The 23,141-nt window shown below is 42.8% G+C and overlaps 1 long non-coding RNA gene across 2 annotated transcripts in view; it reads right to left on the bottom strand.

Moving 5' to 3' along the window:
- Window positions 1-1,086: 1,086 nt before the first annotated feature.
- Window positions 1,087-23,141, bottom strand: part of LOC109273369 (uncharacterized) — a 51,469-nt gene continuing 29,414 nt past the window's right edge. For both annotated transcript variants that reach the window (XR_008416987.1, XR_008416986.1), the window contains 2 exons: window positions 22,080-22,165; window positions 1,087-1,932 (listed from right to left, as the gene is read on the bottom strand). This is a non-coding gene — a long non-coding RNA (uncharacterized LOC109273369). The remainder of the gene's footprint in view (window positions 1,933-22,079; window positions 22,166-23,141) is intronic.

Consider the following 23,141-nt stretch of genomic DNA (forward strand, 5'->3'; position numbering starts at 1 on the left):
AAGAAATGTAACCTTTTCAAAGTTCTCTCTATGCAAATATCATGCAGAAGTCACTGATTCCTGAGCGCTCTGTCGCTTTGATATCTGAACCAGCCTGTCAAACCATCACGGCAGGCGTCTTATTTTGATCTTTCACAGATTTCTTTAAATTCCCGTTCACTTTCTGTATCTACTAAAAGTAAGTTTCTTTAGCATCTACTACAGTCATAGCCACAAAATCACAAAAGAAGCTTTTTATGAAATGCCTGGGTCTGTTTATCCTTTGAGCGCAAATTGCCACTACACTCAGGCCATCTTCCAAAATGATCCATTAAAAATAAAATATACTAACAGTAGCAATGTCTGTGCTGAGACTTGGGGAGGGGGGCACAAACCCCCTGTCTTGTTATCCCATTTATTTGAATGAGTGCATGTCCCATGTTGTTGGGGGTTTGGACTAACAGAGAAAAATTTTGGACAACAGACGTCCGTGAAGGCAGGAAAAGCCAGGTACGTGGAGAAGGGTGCGGTTTTCCCAGGGCTGGAAACTCAGTCTGACGCATGAGAGAGACACTGCAGGAAGAGGCAGGGTCTATTTGGATGAAAGCCACAGGGAGACTCCGGTCCAAACTGCCACTGCCTCCAGGTTGAAGTGATAAAGTGGGACACACAGACAGAAGGACCTCCCCGCCCCACACACACTCCACTCACAGCCACTCTGACGCTCCGTGCCGAGCTGCAGGGGAGAACTGCCGAGCCCAGTGGAGCCCAGATGGAGTGATGGAAGGGACCAGGCAGGCACAGGAGGTCCTGTGGTGTCCAAGAGAGGCTCTCAAGAGCTAATTAAGGGTAATTCCACCTTATGCGTGCCCACAGCTAAGGGAGACCTACAAATATCCAAGTTCCCTTTGAGTTTCTTTATAACGTTCATGTATTTATTTTGGGAGAGAGAGAGAGAGAGAGAGAGAGCGAATCCCAAGCAGGCTCCATGCTCAGCGAGGAGCTCGACACGAGGCTTGATCCCATGACGGGGAGATCATCCCCTGAGCCGCAGTCAAGAGCGCAACGCTTAACCGACTGAGCCACCCAGGCGCCCCCCCCCCCCCCGGGTTCCCTTTGCGTATGGAATATCTAGTTGACCACATATGACCCACCTGTGAAACATAGGAGTAATATTTGCTAAGTTTAAATGTAAAATTTGAGAATCGCTGATGGAACTCTTGGCAGTAAGTTACCTAAAATGCTCATTGACCGTGTGAAGCTGAATGGGGGTAGCCTGTCCCTGTGGCTCCTTTCTCTGGGACAGGCCGTCCACCGACGCTAACATACCGCTTCCGCATATTACCAAAAACTTCTGCAACATTATCTTCGTATAGCTTCTAAGGACGCCTAATTTACAACTAAGCCATTGCTCAAGCATTAGGAGAACCCCGCTCCCTGTCTTTCAAAACGCATCAAGAATTCATAAAACCTAAATATTGTGACTCATCTTCATTTAACGATTGCTGTCCTTAATCATGGGTGTTAATACGGAAGTCTACATTTCGGCATGCGCCTTGTGATGCATAATGAAGGATGCAGAAGTGATTGCTCTCGATAAACTACTCGGACAATCTGGGTGCGGAAGCAATCAGCAATCGATGGTATAGAATGAAAAAACACTCGTGTTGCAACATCAGAAGTCACCCAGTAACGGGGCAACCCAAACAGAGGAGAAAAAGTCTGAATTCAGTCTTTCTTCCAGCTTCTGGCAGGAGCTCTGAGCAAGAGGAAATAATCGAAATACCCAAGACAGTTTTGCCTTATATGCCTGTTGGTTTGTTCTTGGTTTTTGAGGCAAGAGATCATTAGAATTTGTACCTGTAAACCTGTATGACTTTTTCCGCAGCATCACTGTCACCTTAGCAGTTAATGAAGAAGCCGTGTCTTCCCTGACTTGGATAAAACAACACCCTGATCCAAAACAAGAACAAACAAACAAACAAAAATAGAATTGTGAGCAAGTTTTGCTCAATTAGTAAATCAAGGCCTTTTCTTATTCTAGAAAGGTGCGTGGGATCAAAAGCGTGGCATTCCCTTCGACCACACAATTAAGGATTTTTGCCCAGTTGTTAATCCAAAAGCATCTTCCTGTGCAAAGAACCGAGCGATCTGACAACGGGTCCGTATTTTAGCATTTTGAAAGCGTGCCTTTGTGAAAAACATGCCACAAAGGAAACATTTAAATGCGTCAAATTCAACAATCTGCTCATGTTGGTAACATGAAACACACACAGTCTTTCACGAGGTCCAAACTTTAAGACTATTTTAAATGACCAGTGAGCAAAGAAGTTAACAAAGAGTTGGCTTCAAACTTTCCTGTTTGATAGCAGTGGTGTATTAGGGGAAAGAAAAAGCCGTCCTTGTCAAAACACCACTTTGTCTCCCCCGACCAGGTCTTCACAGGTATAACAATTGCAACCGAAGTTTTATTAAGCAGTTAAACTCCAGCCTTGATTCAAGATATTTAGTGCCGGGCCACATTTGTCCTAGAAATGTTTTCTTTCTTTCTTTTTTTATTTTTTTTAAGTTTTTGCCCAAACGAATGCATTTCTCAGCTCCATATATTTGATAGTAGACTCAGCGGATCTTGCCAAATATCATGGAAACCTTCGAAAAAAATCGCTCTTGTCAACTCGCGAGAAGCCAGAATGTGAAATGGATATTGCGTGGCAGTGGGCTCACTGTATCAAATCGGATGAGACGGTACTTTGTGAATGGTCGCCAAAGCCCCGTACGCGTGTGAAGTATTCACACTTCCGTCCCAGCTTCCTTCACCATGATGAAGGTGATGAGGACTGTGGTAATGAGAATATTAACAATGGCTATCATTTACTGAATGGTTCTTTTTTTTTGAGAGAGACAGAGAGAGACAGAGGCAAGTGAGAGCGTGAGTGCAAGAGGGACAGAGGAAGAGGGAGAGGGAGAACCTTAAGTGGACGCCACAGCCCGCTCAGAGCCCGAGCCCTACGTGGGGCTCGATCTCACGACTGTGAGATCACGACCTGAGCCGAAATCGAGTCAGACGCTTAGCCAACTGAGCCACCCGGGCACCCGCTGAGTGATTTCATTCTGTGCCAGCCACTATGCTAAGCACTCTACACGAAGTTGTTTGTTTACTACCAACAACCGTCAGTTGATATACAGAATATTATTCTCTCCACTCTACAGAGAAACACGGAGAGCTCAGAGAAGTTAAGCAAATTGCCCAAGGTCGCACAGCTCATCGGCCTACGAGCACGAAAGTAGTTCTTGGTGCCCTCATGCCAATCGAAGCGTTGGCAGAGAATTCATGAATTGGGCCACCGTGTGGTGTGCCCCAGGTAACCCAACAGATGGTCATATTACCATGTAGTCATTGAAGAAAAGGGATACACATACAACTACACCCACCACCCCCCCACACACACAAAGTTGAATTCACACAGAGTTGTTCTTGTCATGCGAAAAACGATGCGTATAAGATGTGATTTTGCTATGCAAAGGGTCTCTCTGGCACAGAGCAAGCATCCGCTAAACGTTTGCTAAATGAGCACACGCTCCCCGGTGAGGCAGTATTTACCTTACTTTCTTGGCACAGCGCTCAGAAATCCTGGGGGTGCGAATGACGAAAACTCAACCAGCTCAAAGCTAAAGGACGAGCTGATTAGTTGACATAAGCGAAGGGTCTAGAGAACTCGAGGTTCCAGCATGGCTGAGTGCAGGCACTCAGGTAAGATGCCTTAGATTCATCCCACTCTGGAGGCTGCCCAGCTCTGCCCTGTCGTCTTCACTGGCTTCCTTCTCAGCCAGGCTCTCTTTGCCAGCGGTTACGGGATTACCTATGGCTGTTCCGGGTAGGAGAGCACTTGCTCCTTTCTGTCGCCAGCCGAAGTCCCAGGGAAGCCTTGAACTGGCTTAGCCTGGATCATACACCCCTTCTCGAACAAATCATCACCTTCAGAGGGATAAGAATCCGATTGGCTAGCAGAGAAGGGGGCCGGGGAGGAAGGGAAGAAAAGAGGAGGAAGAAGGGGATGCTGGTCATATCCAGAAGCGTGACACAAGAGAGGCCTCTCCGCCCAGAGGTATCTTGCTGGGTTTTATCTTCAATCTTATCTCAAAACTTCGCTTCTAAGGCAGGGAGTGGATTACAGATCACCCCTCCTTCCTTTACAGATCACGTTATTTTATGGCTGCCTTATTTGTTATATTTAAAGGAAATGAACACAGAGCTTTGAGGACGGCAAGGCTTACTATGGGTGATGCCATTCAGGAGGGAAATTGTGTCTCCCTCTGCTTTATTATATTGGTCATAATTATGATCCGTACCATGGTGACACTTAATTACACTCTTCCAATAAATCCACATTTGTCTTCCAATTCATAAATTAACAAAAGGAGGCTACCCAGGGTGCCCCGTTACACACTTACGATTTTTTTTTTTCAGACCCTAGAGAAACGATGGGAGTTTCCTGTGGTTCTTCCTCACACAGTCACATCCTTCGGCCCCATTGCACACAAAGGTCTCATTGATTAGAACAGGACACTTCTATGCAGGGGCTGAGGGTTGGGGATCCAGGAAATTCTCAACTGGTTTTACAAGAATGAGCACCACACCTTCTTAAAACTCTACGGTGACCGAGCCACAGAAATTGAGTCTGTAATGAGAATTCTGGAAAAATTAGAGAACTGCCTTCGGGCAGTTCAGGGTCTGTGGAGATTGAGAATTCAGAGAAGAGCAAATGAGTATCTCAGGCCCTTCGGCTTCATTCTCCCGTCACGTGTTTCCTAAGCCTTCTGAACCCCACCCTCGGCAGAGAGAGAAAGAGACCCTAATGGAGAGCCTTCCACAGCCAGACAGGTGCCTGTCCTCACTCCCTGAAGCCCCCAAAGCACCACTCTTCTTAAATCCTCTCCCTTCCCGTAACTTTTCCGTCACCTTTTCTTTTTCTTTTAGACCCAGGGGCAGAACATTGAGTAAGTCATACTCCTCAACTCATTATCACTGCACGTTTGTGTATCCCCTTCCCCCTGCCATTTTCCTGTCCCCCATTCCATAAAAGCTAGTATCAGGTTTGACGATATCCTGGAATATGTATGTGTCTTCGTAAGACACGTAGTATTCTCTTGTTCTGTCTGAGTGTGTTTTCAGTTGATACGAATGATGTCCACAGACTTTGTTTTGTCTTGCTTCCTTCCTTTCTCCCTCCCTTCCCTCCCCCACTCTCTCTTTTCCTTCTTTCTTTCTCTTTCTTTCTTTCTCTTTCTTTCTTTCTTTCTCTTTCTTTCTGTCCTTCTTTCTTTCTCTTTCTTTCTTTCCTCTTTCTTTCTTTCTTTCTTTCTCTTTCTTTCTTTCTTTCTTTCTTTCTCTTTCTTTCTGTCCTTCCTTCCTTCTTTCTCTTTCTTTCTTTCCTCTTTCTTTCTTTCTTTCTTTCTTTCTTTCTTTCTTTCTTTCTTCCCTTCCTCCTTCTTTCCTTCTTTCTCTCTTTCCCAGCACAGTCTTTAAGATCTACCTCTATGACTTCACACTGTTCCATGGTGTTGCACGAGAAGCCTCCTTGGCATCCCATTATCTGTCCTGCTCCCTGATGAACCCTGAGATTCCATCATCCTCATTACCACAAACAACACTGCGATGAACCTCTTCATCCAGCCTCCCCACAGGGACCTGATCAGAGCTTCCCCGGGCTCTACACTCAGACGTGGGACACTCAGGTCATGGGGCTAAAGGATGGGTCTCCATCTGGCTCCCCTGTTCTGACTCCTTTGTGGGAAACCTACCAGGGTGACGCCATCAGGTTCATATCATGTAAAGGGGAGAGTCTGAGGCTCCAAGAGGTTACGCGATGTGTGTAACTTCATGTCGCCAGTTAAGTAGAGAGTCAGGGTTTAAAGCCAAGTTTCTCTGACTCCCAGGTTAGCACCCTTCCATTGTACTATACTGTCTTCCACAGGAATCTTTTGATTGGATGGCCTAGGCTGGAGGCAACAAGGCCTTCCCTTTGTCCGGCACCCACTCCCTCAAGCTCCCTTCAAGTCAGCAGGGAGTGGCGAGCCCACCCTGCCCCAAGGGACCAGGTTTCTTACGCTTGGCCGACAGCGATGTGTAATCAGAGGTGAGGGACAGTCCTACTGGCTAGGGACCAGGAGAGCTTAGCCTCCCCCCCCCCCCACGCACGCGCACACGCACACACACACACACACTCTCTTGACGCAAGCAGATTAACAGCTGCCATCTGGCAAGCAGAGTTTCTCCATGCAAACTGCAAACCCCCCCCCCCCCCCCGCCCCTGGGTGAATCACTAGGGCTCCCAATACCAGTCAGGCCCAATGAAAACTTTGATGGCTCTATTAATGAAGATGAAAACTCGAGATATGCCAAATACAGATTAAATGGCATCTTGGGTAACATGATTATCTCTGAATTACTAGCTGCCCGGCGAGATAGCCAAGTGACTAATCCCTGCGCAGGCTGGGCCCTTCGGAGGCGGGATCCGCTACGGGCAGCCTCCAGAGTGTCGTGCGTTGCATCAGGATGGCACTTCACCAAATGGAACACCAAGAGCGACTTCCTCTGTCGAAGCCGCACTTTTTGAGAGAAGACTTCATTTCTTAAGGTTCTGAGGTTCCAGATTTAGAGTGGTCTCTGACAAGATGCAGGGGGAGTGTGTCAGGCAGAAACAAGGAAAACACACGAGAATCTGTCTGATGCCCATGTTTACAGCACTGTTGATAAAAATGGGCAGAAGGGACAGGGTGGCGATGATAGAGAGGGGTCGCAAAGCCACAAGGCCTTCTCTCCCACTTTCTACTTCTGTCCCCCATGAGCTGTGATCCAGCAAGTTCTACATTAATGTCTTCAATACGTCAGCTACATTAGCACACGCAATTTCCACGAGGTAGGAGCTGTCGTTCTCATCTTCCGTAGGGGAAAGTTGAGGCTTACAAGTGTCAGTGACGTGTCGGAGATCCAACACCTAGTCTGGCCACACCGAAACTCAGTCTAGGGTCTTTTCACGTCCAAGGTTCGTGTACGGCCTTGCCATGCTTTGACCGCCCCGTTTTAGGGATTTCGAAAGGGCTCCAAGAATTATTCCCAACACAAATGGAACATCGGCGCAAGTAAAGAGGTTATGAAAAATTCATCTTTAAGACACAAGATTGGAGGAGGGCACCTGGCTGGCTCAGTCGGCAGAGCACGCTACTCTTGATCTCAGGGTCATGAGTTCGAGTCCCACGGTGAGGGTAGAGATTACTTTAAAAAGAAAAAAAAAAGGAGACACAAGATTGGAATTTGCCAAGTAGTTGTGTGTTGGGGGGTGGGGCTGTGTATGAAGATCTGTGAATAATTTGACGAGTAAAATGATTTGCAATTTGACTGGAATTGTGTAAAAAAAAAAAAAGTCTTCATCTGGCAGCTAGGGAATGAACTATGAAAGCTCCAGGAATCCCACTTAGCCCCCAAATGTCTCTAGATATTACAGTTTAATTATAAGAGGCCAAGGACGTGAATCGGTGGCATGGCAATATGGGTCTAATTGTGTCTTGTAATAGCTTATCTAAATACATATTGAGAAAGCCCCACACTATCTCCTCTCTCTCTTTTTTAAGTTTATTTATTTATTTATTTCGAGAGCAGGGGAGAGGCAGAAAGACAGGGAGAAAGAGAATCCCAAGCCGACCCCACGTTGTCAGTGCAGAGCCTGATGTGGGGCTTGATCTCATGACCTGAACCAAAATTAAAAGTCAAGAGGCACCCCCTCCTGTCCCTTGAAGTGAGTGTATTTCCATGCACACAAGCTACGAAGCCAACCATCGGCTCTTGAGACTTCTGATACACTCTACCTTTTCAATCAGATGCATAATCGTGGTAGGACTGCTGCTGTTTATGTGCATCCCGCTAGAGACTTTAATTTTTGGTTAAGTTCTTAAAATCCCTTTCTGGCAAAACAAATGAGATCACAGTCTCCATTCTCCCGGTTAACAGTGTCATTATCACGCACAGATCCTCAAACAATCAGCTAAATCCCATTGTCATTCTGAATTTCTTCTCTTTCTTTTGTGATGCGTTCACAAAACTTATTCAGTCTTCTGCCTTCTCAATGGAAAAAAAAATTTTATAGAAACTACCATAAACGATACATAATTGTGAATGGCTCTAAGAAGCCATATGGAAGGATGAATAATCTTCCCTTTTGTTTTCATCTTCCCTAAATACTCTTTCCGCTTTGGGTTTTGCGGTACCTTTTGCACCCAGCTTTGGTCAAAATTGTTGTTGGCCATTTGCCAGTTTGAAATGTCCTACAAAATGAATTGCTCCTTTTGTAAATAAGAACAAACTTTGAGAAATATTGCTTCAAAACACTGTGCTGGAGCTTTGGCTAGGCGGGGGCATTTTCTGTAGGGGCAAAGAGGGTGGCGAGTTTATTGTGTGTTCAGCATGTATAAATCATGATCTAGGTAATATTTTGTGCTTGCCTTCGTATCTTCTAGTGGCTGTGGTGCGGGGCATCACAAATATTCTTTCCGGAGAACAATCACCTACTTCCTATGTCAGGATGGCCTTTCACTTTGGATGAAACTTTCAAATGACACCAGCATCAGATGAAAATTGGGACAAATCTTTAACCGCCAATTTCTTGGCTGAGGCTTAACGAGGACACCATGAGTTCCAAGTGAATGAGTTCGCCCACTTTTACTGCCTTCCTTTTCTTACTTTTTACTTGAAGAAGTTAATTTATTCCTCTTACAATTTAAATGCCAAGCTCTTCTAATATTATTCTTGCAAAGTAATTTCTGATTTAGCCACTCTTCCCTTTTTCCCAGATCACCCTATGCTTTTCAGAAAAAAAAAAAAAAAAAATATATATATATATATACATATATATATATATATGGCACATCACAGACAAATATCAGAGTTGTGAGCTCATTCTTAAACCAAAGTGGTTGTCAAAGTTAACCCAATAATGCACTGTGGGCAATTCATGTAGAGGGCACATTATCATATAAATAATAATGTTTTGTAATTTTCACAAACTTAGAAATGACAATGGAAGCACACTTAAGGGAAGTTTTTAAAGCTCACATTTAGAAGAGATAAGGTTCTCTATTTTTGCCCAGTGAAATACACACACACACACACACACACACACATATATATACATATACTCACACTATGATGATATGTAGGATTATTAAAATAACTGTCCTTTCAATATTTTACTTTTGAAAATACAATTACTCTTGAGTCATGTATCTTAATATAATATTCAAAATTATGAGGACAGGACAAAAAAAACTTTACTGAGACAGTGGACTCTGTAAGGCAGAATTGGATCGACGGTAAATGAAAACTGTATCTGTTCATTTCCATTCATGATGCGGATTCTTTTTCTTCACTTCTCAAAATTAGCTGAAATAAGACACATTCTTCCCAGATCTCTGGGCAGGACATTGCCACTAGGTGTGAACAAGAGACAACCAATCTCTCCATCCTCGGTCATGTCTCTACTGAGAAGAAAAGACAACATATGCCAAAGATTCGCATATTTAGAAAAGTGCCATTTAAAATCAATTTGTGTATTGGGGCACCTGGCAGCTCAGTTATGTGTCCGACTTCGGCTCAGGTCATGATCTCACGGTTTGTGGGTTCAAGCCCCACATCAGGCTCTGTGCTGACAGCTCAGAGCCCGGAGCCCGCCTCAGATTCTGTGTCTCCCACTCCCTCTAACCCTCCCCCGCTCACACTCTGTGTGTGTGTGTGTGTGTGTGTGTGTGTGTGTCTCAAAAATGAATGAACTTCAGAAAAGTCTGGAAAAAATCCATTTGTGTACAACCTATAGAGAAGAAGTGAATCACTCAATGAATGATGTGTAAAACAACATCAAGCTTTGTTGATTTTAAGTGTCTCTCCCACAGAGTTTTTTATATGAAAAAAAATTAAGAAAAAAATCAGCTTATTAAATGTCTAATACAGAAGAGAAAAAACATATTTGGCATCTTGGCGCTCCTTAGACACACTGAAAAGAATAACAAAAGCTACTCAGGATCAATGCATATGAAACACATTATGAAATAGTAGAAATACTTCATAGCATAGTTACCAATTCATAGCCACATACCGGCTCAACAATACTCATTGTTGACGAGAGCCTGTTGAATAAGAAACACGCAGATTCTCCATCTTTCTAGATCATACCTCTATGATCTGAAAGACAACTTTCATCCTGGGAAAGACTTCATTCTAAAGACCAAGACCCAATACTCCAGCATCTTGGAGTTTAAACAGAGAATTTGGACAGCATAGTTTCAATGGAAATGTGAATGGAGACCAGCATTTACTGATGTCACTACAAATGATATACCATCTTAAAAAATATTAACTAACTCCTAGGCTTCACTGCCGTGTGTGTGTGTGTGTGTGTGTGTGTGTGTGTGTGCAAGTTTTAATACAAGTGTGTTCTTCGAATCAACTCGGCCCAAAACTCCTTCTTTCGCTATGAGTGTATTTTTGTTTTCATATGTGGCACTGAACGAATTCCTGTAGTTGTGAACAACTACATTTGATTAAAATCTGTCAGATTTATCTTTTTAGCAGGAGAAAAGAAATATGTGTTTCCCCAGAAAGGAAATCAATGTGTCTGTATGATAGATGCGGAGAGGAAAGCTGGATACTGTCACTTTAAGTGATGAAGCAGAAAGACAGGGTAGCTGTCTCGTGATCATCATTGGCTGCTGACATAATTGTTGGGAGGCAAAGCCCTGTTGAAATTTTATAATCCTTGTTTATAGGATAGACATACAGCCACTGACCTAATAGCTATCATTCCAACTGGGTACGTTACCGAGTCTCGTGTCTGAGGTGTCCACAGTTTGCTTTGTTTAAATTCTCTTAGCCATATCTTTTAGCCAGAGCTCTGCTCTGTTGCCCTTGTGCACCGTGAGAAAGAGTGATCCTTTCCCCATAGGAAGGCACCAGGTTTTCGGGGCAGACAACCGTAGCAGAGAATCTCCTTTCTCGAGGTAAACAGAAGAAAGAAACCTCAAAATCATCCCCCAGGCAATGCCAGAGACCAATGAAGCCGAGAGCATTCTCAAAGGGACAATTGGGAGACTGCTTCGTGACAAAAACCCGCCCAGAGTATTCCTCCTTTCTCTTGGGACCCACCAACCTCCCCAGGATCCCAAGTGTCTCCAGATACAGCTGTGCTAGATAGAAAAGAAAAGCTTCAGCCCTGGGATTGTGGGAGTAGAAAATTCTCCATTCAGAGGTGGTACACTTACCACAGGGTAAGAGGACACTTACCCTGTTAAGGCAGCCTAAGCAGACCAGGGTGAGCCAAGAAGTCTTTGCAGCGTGAGCCTTAGTGTCCCCATGGCTACAACCAGCAAAGCCATTTTAATGAGTTTCTTACTTTTTTAAATTTATTTATTTTTGAGAGAGAGAGAGACAGAGACAGAGCATGAGCAAGGGAGGGGCAGAGAGAGAGGGAGACACAGAATCCGAAGCGGGCTCCAGGCTCCAAGCCGCCAGCACAGAGCCCGACACGGGGCTCGAACCCACAAACCATGAGATCGTGACCTGAGCCGAAGTCAGATGCTTAACCGACTGAGCCACCCAGGCGCCCCATCCATTTTAATGAGTTTCTAAATAATTGCCAGGATCTATGAACTTACATGTCAGTTAAAATTATTATCTCTCTTGCTTCGTGAATGGCATCTGTCAGTAAAGTATTTCAAGTGTTTCTTTGCAGCCTATTTCAATAATAATGTTCTATGTATAAGCCCTTCTATTAACTAACTTTTTAAAAAATGACACGTTGTTCTTGTTCCTTTATGAACGAATGTTTCTAGAAAGCATTCCATTGATGTGAATGTGCATGTATGCGCTCTGTTTGCATATTAACCCAGACCTGACTAAACCATTAAAAGACATTGTAGGCAGAGAACCTAGCCAAGGGTTTAGAACATGGTAGGTATTCCTTAAGGGGTCATTCTTTATTTATGATTCCTCTCTTCAACTGGCATCGCTTAAAAATGAAATAAATCAGCACAAATAACTAATGCATTTGCCTAAAGCCAAATGACTCCTTCTCTTTCCCCCCAAAGTCCCCCTTCCCTCCCAGCCTCACTCCTACAATCTCCAAACTATTCAAGAATCAAAATTTAAGAATTAGACATTAACAATTCATGGGCCACCATCACATCCATTACAAGTGATTGGAAGTCTTCCCACAATTTATGTAAAATTGGAAGAGTTAAGATACATTCTTATATTCTGGCAATAGTCTCTATCTGGTAATGGTGTCATATGCTTTTGACACACTGATGGATTTGATTTGCTAATATTCTGTACATAATTCTTTATACAAATTGGTATTCAAATTCTGTACTGTCCTAAGACTCTGTCTTCAGAAAATTATTTTAGTATCTTTCCTTTTTATGGTCGAATAGATTTTATATAACACTGCAATCGATTTTCAAAACTGTAATGCAGGGTGCCTGGGTGGTTCAGTTGGTTAAGTGTCTGGCTCTTGATTTTGGCTCAGGTGATGATCTCATGGTCATGAGATCCCCCATGGGGCTCCACACTGAGTGTGGAGCCTGCTTAAGATTCTCTCCCTTCCTCCCCCTCTGCCCTTCCTGCACTTGCACGTTCATTCTCTCTCTCTCTCTCTCTCTCTCTGTTTAAAAAAAACAAACCAAAACAAAAACAAACAAATAATGTAATGAATTCACTTGTAAAACCATCTAGGTCTGGTGCCTTTTTTAGTGATAGATCTTTTTCTTTCCAATGACTTCTACAATAATTGGTCTATTCATGTTTCTTAAAATAATTACTTTAAGAATTTTTATTTTTACCAGGGCATTTTCCACTGCCTCTAGATTTCCAAATTTATTTCTACAGAATTGTACATAACATCTACCAGTAAGTTTTCTTATCTCCATCTTTGTGGTTATATTCCTTAATAATGTCGTATTTATCTTGCTTTCTCTTTATCAAGCTTGTCAAGGGTGCATCTAGTTCAACAATCTTTCAAAGAAACTAATTTTGATTTTACGTATCCCTTTTTATGTTTGTTTTCTATTTCATTAGTTTTAGGTTTTATCTTATTAATTCCCTCCTTCTACATTCTTATTTTATTATGCTACTTTGGATTTGAGTTTTCTAAAATTTACTCTGAATCCTTATTGTGTCAAACAATAAGGGATCCCAATTTTGGGATACAAGTTATTTCCTGAATAAAGTTTGCTTCAATGTCTCATGTAGTAAGTGTATACTCACACTATATTATAAATTTTTAATGTTTATTTTTTTTTGAGGGAGAGAGAGACAGAGCATGAGCAGGGGAGGGGCAGAGAGAGAGGGAGATACGGAATCTGAAGCAAGCTCCAGACTTGAGCTGTCAGCACAGATCCAAATGCAGGGGTCAGACCCAGGAACCACGAGATCATGACCTAAGCCACAGTCAGATACCCAACCGAATGAGCACCCAGGCATCCCACTCATAATATATTATAACTACACTTTTGTAGCTGAACATCACACCTCCACAGTTGCCACCTTTGTATTATAAATTTTATGTATATATATATATATATATATATATATCTCACAAAGGTTAGGACATCTTCCTCTTTAAATAATTCTTTGTGTCCCCAGATTACTCAGTACAGCTTTTTGCCCGTGGTAGAATTAAAATGTTATGGAAAATTTTTTAAGTCGTGGAAAGCAAAAACACTTGCTAGAGCATTTAACTCGGGGAAATCTATGTACGCCTACCATTTACCTTTTAAGGATCAGGTGATGCTGGAAAAATGGACACTCAGTGCAGGTGATTCTGGTGCATTGGATGATGAGAAGATCTAGCATCAGATTTAAGCAAGATAGAGATGGGCTCCAACTCCACCTTATCCGTTTACCAGCTAAGTGATGTACCTTCTCAGAACCTCAATTTATTCCGATATAAAGTAGGTCTTAAAAAAATAGCTCCTTCCGCGGAGGGCTCTTATGAGGATTCAATGAGATAATGCATGAATGTGCCTGGCACATAATGAGAGCTCCATAATTGTGAGTTCCCAGCATTATTGTTATTAATATTATCATTTCAGTCGGGGCAGGGTACTGAGGTGGTAAACAGTTGGGCAGAAGCAAGGTAAGGGGAAGAGGAGCTGGGGAAAGGACAAGAAACAGAGAACCTTAGCTCAGTCTTAACTCAGTGGTCCTGGAACCAACGATTATTTAAGGAACGTTTAAATCGTTTCCCAATAATGGTGACATTTCTACAGGCTGGGTCTGTATCTTGTTTCCACTTCGCTAAATAACGTTCCACCAATCCTCTCAAAACAGTGCCCTTCCCACCCAATTCACCCCAAAGAGGGCCACAGGGATGGCGTGTGTCAGACGAGGTGAAATGACGCAGCAGTAATGGTACCACCAGCTGACCACTGAGCGCCCGTGATTGGAAAACTTCAGCATTCAGGGCCATTCTTGTGGAGAAAGGAAGCACCTCTTTTGTTTTTATTTTGTGGGTGAAATGAAGTCAGTGCAGGAGCAGCTGCAACTTATCACTGTCCCACGTGGCCAGAGATCTCTTCGAGGCAGCATGGGTTCCAGCCATATGGCTGGGTCCTAACCCCACTCCTGCCATTGACTGGCTGTGTGGCCTTAGACAAAGTGCTTAACCTCTCTGTGTCTCAGTGAAAGGCGGACTTTCTCTACAAACAATTATGGCACTATTTTAAGCGTTTTACCTATGTTAACCTATTTAATCTTTCCAGCAAGCAGAAGAGCCAGGTCTGATAGGGTGTGGTGAGGAATAAATGGTGAATATATTTAAAGTACTTACAGTCCCTGTTTGGCATAAAAAGTGCTGTGAAAGTACGAGCTGGTATCGTCATCATTAATGTAAATGCTCTACTTTAGCTGTCACCGTCACCACCATTATCATCATCATCACCACCATTATCACCATCATCATCACCATCACCACTACACTACCATCATCATCATCATCACCACCATCACCACCGTCGTCATCACCATCACCACCATTATCATCACCATCATCATCATCAACCATCACCACCATCGTCATCACCATCACCACCATTATCATCACCATCACCGCCATTATCATCATCACCACCATTCTACCATCATCATCAACCATCACCACCATCACCACCATCATCATCACCATCACCATTATCACCATCATCATCACCATCACCACTACACTACCATCATCATCATCATCATCACCACCATCACCACCATTATCATCACCATCATCATCATCATCAACCATCACCACCATCATCATCACCATCATCATCACCACTACACTACCATCATCATCATCATCACCACCATTATCATCACCATCATCATCATCACCATCACCACCATCGTCATCACCATCACCACCATCACCACCATTATCATCACCATCACCGCCATTATCATCATCACCACCATTCTACCATCATCATCATCAACCATCACCACCATCACCACCATCATCATCACCATCACCACCATTATCATCACCATCATCATCACCACCACCACCACCATCATCATCATCACTATCATTGGGTTCAGTTACAGTACCGCACTCGGAGACGATACCAAATCCTCTCCCCATTTCTCAGGCACACAGAATCATTTTAGTATCTCCTTCACACTCTTATCCTCTCCTCCTCCCCATCTTCCATTTACCCTCCTCTTGTTCTGAGACCCTACTTCTTCCCACCAACTTAAAAGAATGCCAACTCTTGACAAGTATAATGTTAGGTGTTACCACCTACATACAGCCTGGACTCAAGGAGTCATGACCAGCCCAGTCAGAAAGCTGAGATTCAAACACCTGTCCATTGGTCTCCAAAGTCTACTCCTTGTCCTATTATAACCACATCATTGTAAAATATCCACCCCACTTTCTAAACATTTTTTTCAAGTTTTTATGTATTTTAAGTAATCTCTACACTTAACGTAGGGTTTGAACTCATGACCTCAAGATCAAGATTCACATGTTCTTCTCACTGAGCCAGCCAGGTGCCCCCAAACATTTTTTTACCTATCATTTTCAAACACTGAACTGGTTTGTTCACAAGGCATATCATCCAAGTTTTTAAAATAAAGACTCATGCTGGGGCGCCTGGGTGGCTCAATAGGTTAAGCATCCGACTTCAGCTCAGGTCATGATCTCACGGTTCACGGGTTCGAGCCCAACATCGGGCTCTGTGCTGACAGCTCAGATCCTGGAGCCTGCTTCAGATCCTGTGTCTCCCTCTCTCTCTGCCTGTATACATGCTCTGTTTCTCTGTCTCTCTCTCAAAAATGAACAAACATTAAAAACTTAAAATAAAGACTCATGTTAACTTGATGTACTCATATCTTATTCTCAGTCTTCTATAGGTCCCAAATTTTTTAAAAAAGATACATGAACTGATTTGTAGCACACAATATGCCTTCTCAACAAACAATAGTTTCTTAGTCAAGTACATCAACCTCTTGAGATGATTATGCCAATCAAGATGTCTTACTACATACATTTTAGACCAATATGTTGACAGGGAGAAAAGTTAGGAATGACCTGAATGTTGCAGCACCTGGGTGGCTCAGTCAGCTAAGTGTCCAACTCTTGGTTTTGGCTCAGGTCATGATCTCACGGTTCGTGAGTTCAAGCCTCACATCAGGCTCCATACTGACTGTGCGGAGCCTGCTTGGGATTCTCTCTCTCCCTCTCTTTCTGTCCCACCCCTGTTCACTCTCTCTGTCTCTCTCTCAACAATGAGTAAACCTAAAAAATAATTTTAAACAGGAAATGACCGGAATGTTTAATAAAAGTGAATTGTTAAATACACATTAGTAAATCCAGAAAATGGAATCGTTTGAAGCCATAAAATAATACCAAATAAATAGATCTGTGTATGTGGAACAGGATATGATTTTATGTACTGAAAGGATATATACGAATGGGATCACAACAGCTGATTTGTTGTTTTTTTTAATGTTTATTTATTTTTGAAGGAGAGAGAGACAGAGCATGGGCGGGGAAGGGGCAGAGAGAGAGGGAGACACAGAATCTGAAGCAGGCTCCAGGCTCCGAGCTGTCAGCACAGAGCCCGACGCGGGGCTGGAACTCACAAACCGCGAGCTCATGACCTGAGCCAAAGTTGGACGCTCAACCGACTGAGCCACCCAGGCGTCCCCCCAACAGCCTATTTGTAATGGAAAGGAAAACTCATTTTAAGGATGTTCTTAGTTTTGCTCTTTACATATTCTAAGTTTTCTCTGTAACAAGTATACATGGCTTTCCTAATATCAAAAACAATAGAAGAACCTAGATTCTGGTGGAAAACACAGCTGCACCTATCTCAACCAGCTCAAACTGTCCCCACTTAAGCTTTTAATCTTCTGTCTCATCAGGCTGTGCGTTTGTCTGATAGATGGCTGAGTTGCCTCCGGCCTGTCACTGTTATTTGTTTTGAACTCTACACATCTGGGTGGCAAAGTCGGTGGCTGTTTAATATTGGGGGGGGGGGGTTAGTGTTTGAATACATAGAAAAAATACATTAAAATTCTTCAGATCATCAGCATGGAATTAAGAACAACTAGTCCTACCCATTAAAGGCAAAATCAGCCGCATAAGCTCAGTGCAAGAAGAGGAACAAAGATTGACCCACATCACGCTCCTGTGTCCCCTTCCAGGGGCATCCGACACAGCACAGGACACTGAGTGCCCTTAGCAGTGTTGGAAACAATCACACATGCAGGTTCCTTACCCGCCTGCTGCATTTTCTTCCTGGCATAACTGGAGTTCTCCTATGCAAACTGCCCCTATGCTTCAATATAGTTAACTGTGCTCATTAACGGTTTTTAAAGTTCTCATTTTCCTTACCATTCCAAACGTGCACTTTATATATCAATGAAAATGAACACGTGTTCAGGAAATAGTAAAGATCCGCATTTAGATTTTTTATTGAATTTATATTTTATATGTATATTTTCTGATTAAAAATCAGAAGGATGGGGCGCCTGGCTGGCTCAGCCAGTCGAGCGTCCGACTCCCGATTTGGGCCCAGGTCACCATCCCAGCCAGGGTCGTGGGACTGAGCCCTGCGTCGAGCTCCACACTGAGCGTGGAATCTGCTTAAGATTCTCTCTCTCTCTCTCTCTCTCTCTCTCTCTCTCTCTCTCTTTATCTGCCCCTCTCCCCCGCTCGTCATCTTTCTCTCACTTTCTAACATATATAAAAAAAAATCAGGATAGTTGGTATTTTGTTGACTTTTACAGGAGAGAAAGAGAGGGGTTGTGGCTGCTCAAAACCAAAAATGTATCTGAAAAACCAAACTTTCAGTTCAACATCCAGATACTCTATCTTCCTCACGTCAAAAACATAAAGAATTGGGTTTGGGGGATTTTTTTTTAATTTTTATTTAGCCAATTGGCATTGTGTAGAATGCCATAGTGGAACTGAAAAACTCTCCTGTATTTCAAAAACCGGAATAAAATGCATTGATTTTTTTTTCTTGTATCTTTCTCAGAGCTTTTTGGAAAACCTGAAGAGCGTAGGTAAAAAGTATTAAGAGCCACGTATTTGTATATAAGAGCTGTAAGACGGACATAGCTGAATATTAAGAAGTACTCAAGAGCCAAAGACACTGGAGAAAAATTAGCCTGGAAAAGAGAAGGCTGGGAGTGATTTAACAATCAGTTTCAAATAAATAACAGGATGGGAGAAAGAAGAGAGTAACCATCTTCTGCCAGTCCCACTTAAAGACAAATATGAGAATTGGCTTTCAACCCTGTTATGTGTTAGACCAGACATAGCTCAAGGCTGGGCACATGATGAATATCCTTCAATACATTCTATTCAATACATCTCCCATATGCAGGCCCATGTGACCTTGTGAGACAGGGAGACAGATCTGTGCTATGCCACCTACCATAGAGGCGAATCCAGAATATTCCAATAGGAGCCACTAATAACCGAGGCAAGCTTCAAGAAAGGGCAGCTGTGTGGAAGAGAAAGGCATCAACTGTCTGAGTTGAGTTTGATGGGTGAAGACACAAGGATTCCAGGGAGAGGGAGCTATACGTTCAAAGGTAGTAATGTCCCATCATGTGGTCAGGGGACACGCTTCCATGTGACTACAGAGCAGGATATGTGGCAAGAGGTGGCCCTGGAGAATCTGGCCCAGCCCACATTTGCAAGAGTCGTCCTTTGGCCATGTTAAAAAGTTTGGGTTTTGTCTCCAAGGCAATTGTAGTACTCTTGCAGCAAGGGCCTTTTAGGATAAACTTTTTTTAAAGGTTATTTATCTTTGAAAGAGAGAGAGAGAGAGAGAGAGAGAGTAGGGGAGGGGCAGAGAGAGAAGGAGTCACAGAATCCGAAGCAGGCTCCAGGCTCTGAGCTTTAGGCACAAAGCACGTCATGGGGCTCGAACTCACGAACTGCAAGATCATTCCCTGAGCCAAAGTCGGCGCTTTACTGACTGAGCCACCCAGGCGTCCCAGGAAGGACCTTTTACAAGGAAATGCCAGAATGATGTTAGCATTTTATGTTAACGATACCATTCTGGCAACAGTATGAAAACTGGATTGGTAAGAAAGCATTACTGGAGGCTGGTGCAATATTCCAGACAAATATATACATACATATGTATACGTATGAATGAAGATGGGGTGGGGTGCCTGGGTGGCTCTGTCAGTTAAGCGTCCGACTCGATACCAGCTCGGTTCATGATCTCTTGGCCCAGCCCGTTGAGTTCCAGCCCTGCATCAGGCTCTATACTGACAGCACGGAGACTTCTTGGGATCCTCACCTCCCTCTCTCTCTGCCCCTCCCCTGCTTGTTTTCTCTCTGTCTCAAAGTAAATAAATATTTTTTAAAAAAAAATTTTTTTAAAGAACCTAATTAAGGGTGTTACCATTAGGGATGGAAAAAAGGAAGCAGAGTCAAACAGTGGTAGGTCGTTAGCACGGACAGAGCTTGTGGGTTGCTCTGGTGAAGAGGAAAGATGAAGAGAAGAGCCTAGGATCATCCTGGGTTTTTGCCTGGAACAACTGGGTGGCACATTTTCCCAAACTGGGGCATACGGGAGGAGAAACAGATTTTTAGAAGGGAGGTAATTAGGGGAGATGGCACATTTAGGTTTCTAGCATGGCGTTCGTGGTGTCTATAAGATGTCTAGGGAAAAAGTTGCACTTACTAGAATGTAAGATCCATGAGGCAGGGACCTTGTTGGTTTAGTTCAACCCATCAAACAACGTGGCTTTCAGCATAATCATTGCTTACTTAGCACAACACGTGGCAGATGATAAATGCTCAGTAAATGCCAGCTGAATAGGTGCTCTTGGATGAACTTGTGGGTCTGGATCTCAGGACAGCCTTCTAGGCAATTATTCAACGCTCTTTGGTGTCCTTGCGTAGAGAATTCTAGAACCTCCTTTGATGTTCACCAAGACCATTTTCCACCTTGAAATATTGTGATTCTGGTCCACTCCCAAAGGACTGAATTACAAAAATGCTGCTAAGGTTCCTAGCGGCCCTATTCCTCTTTGTTTACAAATATAAGCAAGGTGGTTTTTAACTGACGGAAGAGGACAAATTGCGAAATAAATTTTGGAAGTGGTCAGATTGAGCGAAATCAGTGGTAAAGTCACAGCATTGGAGTGAGCCTCTGGTATTTTTTTTTTTTTTTAATCAGACATATGGCTTTCAAGTTCCTATTGAAAAGGCCAGGACAACCAAGGAGAATTGTTGAGGATGGCTGTGATCCACATATACTAACTCTAAAGGAGATTCTTGCATGAGAATAAGTAGCAAGGAGAAGTGCGTAGCTCCAGCAGAAATCTGGAAAAGACTTTAAGAAAGAAGAAAACAAATCCCCCTAGTAAATGGCTCTGTTTCTTGGAGGAGTTGGAACAAATCTTCCTTGCCAGAGAAGCTTGAATTACCTGCCTATCCCTTTAAGCATTTTCACGTACAAATCAAACACAGATGGCCCATTACGTTTATGACCTCCTGTCAATTACTCTAGATGGAGCATGCATTAATTATTGAAATATTTTCATAGTATACAAGTTTTTAGTGGTTCCATTGCCTCAGATAATTTCAACTTTCTGATTAGAAGCCGGTATAAACTATTTTATTTATGAAAATTAATCTCTTGAATGTAGTAAAAGCTACAAATACAGTAGTAGATTTTTTTTTCCACTTAACAAAGCCAAACTAAAAATCCTGGCCTCTATCTTTGGAAGTCGGCGTTATGTTAGCAGGGTATGCAATCCATAAACTCTGCCAAAATCTATTACAATTGTAGTAAATTTTGATTACTGGAGTTGTTTGTTATTTATGTCTAGAAGATAAAGATAATATTGGGAATAGCCCTCTTCTATTCGATGTATAAATTACATCCATAAAATACCTTGTTTTGTAAACAGTAAAATAAAAAAAACGAAGCCTAAACTTGGTGGAAGCTTCAAATATTTGCATCTACTTTCTTTGAATCAATAAACATTTTGGAGGATGTGAAACTCCACGGAATGTTTAGACTTTTAACTATGCCACTAGTGTTGGTCTGGCACGGTAAACAAAATACTGGGGCCATTTGACTGCTAGAGAACAATAAGAATATTCCGACGAAGCATCACTTTGAGAGAATGTGAAGAAAGTTGAGAAGGGAACTCAGAAAAAGGCTTACGTATTTTCCGTCACTCTGGAAGGAAGCTAGTCTTTCAGTAAACATCCAACACCTACTATGTGCAGAGAACCTCTCTGGGCACTTGGAGGACACTGGGGAACCAAACAAATATTTCTGCTCCTATCAGTATAGATTCTAATAGAATCGATTGCCTCCTTTAATCCTCACTGTACAGAGAAGAAAGCAGAAGCCCAGAGAGGCAAGCTAACTCACCTAACATCACCCAGCAAGAAGGCCCAGAGAGGTAAGCTAACTTATGTACCATCACCCAGCAAGAAAGTTAGAATAAGAGCCCAGGCCATTGGAGCCCATCTTCTTAACCCATCCTATCTTTCAGGCCTTTACCGTTTCCAACTGACCTTTTTCTGGGTCCTTGAGAAGTTAATCCTTGCATGTAATTAGCTGGACTCTCTTCAGTAGATGTCTTCAGCTAGAGAGACTCACCCTAAAAAAAAAAAAAAGAAACTTTTTTTTTAATTTAAAAAATTAGTTGTCTGTGTTTCTTCTCTCTGAAATCCACTGATGTTTAGGCAAAGAATGTTATAAATGAGATACCATCACAGGAATGCTGATTTCACAGACCAGTGGGAGAAGGTGGCCCTAGAGGCAGCGAAGTTAACACATAATCATTGACTTCTTTTTCTGGCCAAAGCCAAAGAGGGATTGAAAACGGGAACTCTAGGTCAAACACAAATGGAGGGTGCCATTGGCACTGTGCTGTCACAATGGGCTTACGCAACATGAAAGAGAGCGATCTCTACATACGATGGTGGCAACTTGGGCCAAAAAATATGGTCCCCAGCTAGAATCTTGCATAGGGGGAATCTAGCCTATGTGTCAGGTGAAAACGATGCTTATCTATTGGATTCCTCTTGTAGGCATTCACCAAAAACACAGCCAATGGAGAGAAGTCACGGAAATATTAATGATATTAATTAAATGCTGCTCAATTAATTTGGCGTGTTAATTTTGTCAATTAAAAAAATATATTTTCCGACCATGAATACCAAAAAAAAAAAAACACAGTTTTTTAGCACTTCATATTTTCTATAACCTTCTCGCTATTGGTGACACAAAGTCACTTGTGCCTGAGGTCACATCAGATCTGACAGAGAACAGCCTACAACCCAAGATTCCTGATTTGTAACATCAAGCTCTGGATACTCTTTCGGGCTTCTTCTGATTTGGTCCTCGTCAAAGTAGATAGAGAAAGTATTATCATGGCCATTGGCCACATGAGCCTCTGAAGCTCAGGGACACAGCACAAGTCAATGCCCGACTCGGTTCAGAGAGAAGTAACGGCATACAAAGTCCATTAAGGGTCGGCAAGAAGGAGGGTATGTATAGGAGAAGCTGAATCGCTCAAAACTGAAAGATGAATTATGCAGTAATAAAAGTACGTACAAGATAAAGAAGTTGTA

Source organism: Panthera pardus, unplaced genomic scaffold, assembly GCF_024362965.1.
Source record: "Panthera pardus isolate Hobbes unplaced genomic scaffold, ASM2436296v1 HiC_scaffold_24, whole genome shotgun sequence".
NCBI lineage: Eukaryota > Metazoa > Chordata > Mammalia > Carnivora > Felidae > Panthera > Panthera pardus.